Source organism: Arachis hypogaea, chromosome 13 (genome assembly GCF_003086295.3).
Source record: "Arachis hypogaea cultivar Tifrunner chromosome 13, arahy.Tifrunner.gnm2.J5K5, whole genome shotgun sequence".
NCBI lineage: Eukaryota > Viridiplantae > Streptophyta > Magnoliopsida > Fabales > Fabaceae > Arachis > Arachis hypogaea.
This window is the reverse complement of record NC_092048.1, coordinates 125,595,062-125,600,120: the sequence shown is the minus strand read 5'-3', so window position 1 is coordinate 125,600,120 and position 5,059 is coordinate 125,595,062.

Here is a 5,059-nt window from a genome sequence, read left to right as displayed (position 1 = left end):
GGCTGGTTGGGCCGGACCGGTGACCGGCCGGTTTTTATAAAACAGGAGAACGACACCGTTTTTAGTTGTAAAAAAAAAGGTAACCCCAACCCGGTTACCACTCGAGAACCCCCCCCCTTTCTTCCCCCATGCCCATTCACTCTTCTCAGTCTCACACCCTCACAGTGAAGTAGTGAACCCTAGCTTCCCAAATCCCAGCCCAGTAGCCACCGCCGTCGTCGGGGTACTCAGCTCGTCATCGCCACCACTCGAGAACCCCCCTTTCTTCCCCCATTCACTCATCTCAGTCTCACACTCACACTCTCACAGTGAACCCTAGCATTCTGAAATCCCAGTGCAGTAGCCACTGCCGTCGCCGGGGTTCTCAGCTCGTCATCGCCACCGCCGTCGCCTGGCCTCTCAGCTCGTCATCAGCACCGCTGCTTCGTCTTCGCTGGGCTCTCGTCTCAGCTCGTCGTCAGCACCGTCGCTGGTCTTCGCTTCGTCAGCACCCAGGTGAGTGACTCCTCTGTTTCATCTTCTCTGTTTCATCGTCTATGTTAGAATGTATGGTTCTGATTCAGTGATTCCAGAACGCCTAATGTTGATGAATACTTGTATTTGAATTCTGATTCAGTGATTCCAGAACGCCTAATTTGTTAGAATATTGATGAATACTTGTATTTGAATGGCTGAATTCTGCTTTGTATTTGAAAACTTGAATGGCTGAATGCTATAGGCTGTAGGCAGAATTGCCTTGTGTTGAATGGCTGAATGCCTGAGGCAGATATGGCTGAATTGCTCAATGGCTCGATTGCTCTGTTAGTTTACTGATGGCTCTGTTAGTTTGTTATCTGGTTTACTAGTTGCTGATGGCTCCTACTTTTTTTGTTCAAATTTGCTAATGGCTTTGTTTTGTAGTTGCTGATTTTACTGGGTGAAGATTTAGTGTTTTGGAATGTTTCATAATGTGCTAAATGCTTAATGCTGTAGGCAGATTTTAGTGTTTTGTAGTTGCTGGTTTTGCTGGTTTTGGAATGTTGAATGCTGGTTTTGCTGAAATGTTTTGGCCACTAGAGCTTCTTTGATCAACTTCTGCTGAGAATATGCTCTACACAGGTCTATGATCAGAGAATCTTGACTCCCCACGAACGTAAGATAATTGGTGAAGACCTCTCCCATGCCCTAAGATTCTATCACACCTTGAGAAAAAAAGCATGCATTATTTTGATTGTTTTGTATTTCCATTAACGACTTCTCGGATTGATACAGGTGATGGTGGTAAGAACTAAGAACACTGCCATGCTGGAGTTCTCTTTTGTTTTGAATGTCTTCCATCTCCTGCATACCTGCCTGAGTTGTTTGAATACTTGTATGTGGGAGGGAAGTATATTTTCCATTTGTTCCATCCTTCGAATACTCGACCTTGCCTCTGCTCTATTCGCAGCTGAAAGCAAAAGATATCAAATGATGAGTAAGGTAAGATTTGAGAAAGGAGCAATGGGGAAAAAGAAAGCAACATACTTGGTCATTCTCTAACAAGTCCTTCCGGTTATGCATCTCAACAAGAGCTTTCGCTGCACGATAAGAAAGGGCTACCCGATAATTTAAATCCCCCAGCCAAATTATTCGGCTACACAAGTTAAACCAAAAGACTAATGATAGGATCATAGAGGTGAAGAGCTTACTCATGTTCCAGAATTGTCTGAGGTGAATACTAGTCGCTGGTGCCTTGGACAAGGGGAAACCTTGTCTTTCTCAGAAAAAAAAAAGAAACTCACAAGAACATCTTGAGGTTTTGATGATTGATAAATCTTTATGTTGACATTTAATATTTGATATTTCTTTATACTATTTAACTTGAGTTTGTATATTAATAAGAGTATATGAATTTGATTAATGACATTTAATGTAGTTTTTAAATTTGAAAATTATTTTAATATTTATATTATACTATAATTATATTTTAGAATGTTTATTTATAATTTATTTATTATTTTATTTTAAAACAGTTTTTTCGGTTGAACCACCGGTTAAACCGGTTGGACCAGTGAACCAATGAACCAGTAACTAGAACGGTTTGATGACCGGTCCGGTTTTTCGAACCTTGGTTATATTATATTATTAATTTAACAACCAAAATGTGTCAGTGACATTCTCTTACTAAAACTGAGATGAAATATTTTTTTTCAAAATTAGTAAACTCCCATTCTCCATCCTCTTATCTATCTCTCTCCCGTTCTCTATTTCTTTTTATCCTTCTTACTCTATATAATAGATAATTTATATTTTATATTACTAATTTGACAAACTAAAATATGTCATAGAATATTTTTTCATCTCAAGTAAAATAATTTTTTCAAAATTAACAAACTCTCTCTCTCCTTGGTCTTCTTCTTTATTTTTTTTCTCTCATTCTCTATCTCTCTTTATCTTTCTATTCTACAAAAAATAAAATTAATAAAATAATATAGTTTAAATAAATTCATAAAATTTTAAGAAATATATTAAATTTAAAATTAAATATAACTAAAAAATAATTCTGTAATATTATTCACATAAAATATATTATTATATGCATACTTTTTTAAGATTTTATATTTATTTTTAAATTTTTACCATTATCTTTCTAATTTATATTCTCACTTCTCTTCTTTCAAATATTTATTTTATATAATATATATATATATATATATATATAATTTAAAAAATACTAATATTATGATTAATAATTAGAATCAAATTTTAATTGTTTAAAAATTAATTTTGGGTTAATTTTATAACTATCGATATAATTTTTTATACTAATTATACTTTTATATACAGAGAGAAAAATATTATTTTTAAATAATAAGTATAAAAACTGATTATTTTTATTTGTGCAACAGACTTAACATATAATTAAATATAAAAGTATGCACATTAAATTATTTTAAATTTTAAATAATAAATGTTAAAATTAATTATTAGTAAAAATTTAAATTCTTTCACATGAAAATTATAACTAGAATAATTATTATTTGTTTTTTTACCTACGAAGATTTTGATTTTTTTTAGCGAACAGAGACTTTTGTCTCCTACGTGCATTTTGTAAAAGTAGTTTGATTTCATAAATTTTTTGTGCCATAATCTATAATATTAGAACAAATTAAAACTGACGTAATTTTAAAAGATTTATATTTCCGTAATGTTATTATGGACAAAAATACTAATTTCTTTCTACTTATAATACCTTCTAATTCAAAATTCAATTTGTATTACCTCTAACTAGGGTTGGCAAACGGACTTAAACCTGTCGGGTCGGCCGCATAACCCGCCAAAAAGTTGGGTCAAGCTGGAAAATGGGGACCACCAAAGAACAAAAGCCTGCCTAACCCGCACCGCTTAAACCGCAGGTTTCGGCAGGGCGGAGCGCGCTTCCTTGTCGAACTTTATTTTTTTGGCAAGGGGTATTTTTATAATTTTTTTGCCAAAATCCAACTTCTCCCAACCCAACTTACAAGAGTGTGAAGATGAAAATTGAGTATTTTGGATTATGTTTATGTTGCTTTGGAGACAATATTTATAATTATGTTTTGGATTATGTTTATTTTGCTTTGAAGAGAATATTTATAATTATGTTTTGGATGGAAACTTGGTTTATAATTATATTTATTAGATATTTATAATTATAAAGACTTTAATGTTTGTGAATATAAAAAATATAATTTTTTTATATCTTTAGAAATTATAAATTTATTAATATGGTTGTGAAATTATATATATTATTTAGTAATTAATGGTAAAAAAAATGAGGAGCTTTAGCGGGTTTAGCCCGCCAGCCCGCCAACTCATAGTTAGATGGAGTGGGGTGGGATTTTAGGACCGCCCTAGGCGGACCAACCCGCCAAAGAGCCAGCTTTTGACGGCACGGGACGGGTTTTCCCGCTTGCCACCCCTACCTTTAACTATTAAGCAACAACACACAAGACGATTACCGTTTATTAAACACAATTATTTGAGAGTAATTATTTTTAAATTAATTGCAGATAACAATTGACAACTAATTCATCATCGATTATATGATTTTATCTGATTCTTTTTATCAGGATAATTATCCAAATCAGTTCTCAAAAATTTTAAAAACAAGCATTTTAGTTTTTTAAAAAAAATTAATACATAAATCAATTGTAAGATTTTATTTCGGCAAACAAATCAGTCTTCAGTTTATTTCTTGACAGAATAATTATCCAAATAAATCCTCAATAATTTTAAAAGCGGATATTTTAGTCCCAAAAAATTAATATACAGATCAATTCCTAATTTTTTTTATCAGACATAGCAGTCCTCTGTACATGTTACTTTTACTATATGTCAATTTTTATTATTATTAGCTTAACTTTATGCATGCGGATGATGACACTAGCATGTTGATACACTTTTTTGTTGGAAACAGGTAAGGTGAATAATGATGCTTTGAAATTTGAATATTTTTTTAATATAAACATAATTTTTAAAGTAGGACATTGTCGGATTCTTGTTGACAATTTGATATTATGCATATGAAATTAAGTTGCAAATTTGACACACTTTTTTTTGTTAACATGATTTTTGTACACATTATAAATAATTAAAAAATAATATGTGTTTTTGTATGGATACATGGAGGGAGAGCTCAGTCTTTGGGAGTCGACGCCGAGCTATTATCTTCGGTGCTGACCTTTAAGCCTTATGATAATCCGAGCTTTACTCCAAGAGGGTGTCCAATCGCGTAGAGCTTTGAGTAAGAAACAGGGGGGAGTGTACCTGCAAAGGCACTCCGAAGCTTAAGTTAGTATTGAGAATTCAATGTGTCTTTAGGATAGAAGATCATACCTTTTTATAGGTGATAGTGTTTAAATCGGTTATGTTCCTGCTTTATTGCCTGTATTAAAGAGCAATAATAAGGGTTTGGACATTTCACTTTTGTGAAGCAGTCCGTTAAGCTGATTTGTAACGTTACTTTTTAATAAATGACATTGATTGCTGATTAGTAACTGTAACGCCGATTAATAACGTAAATTGCCGAGTAATGACTGAAATGCTGAACTATAACGCCAAT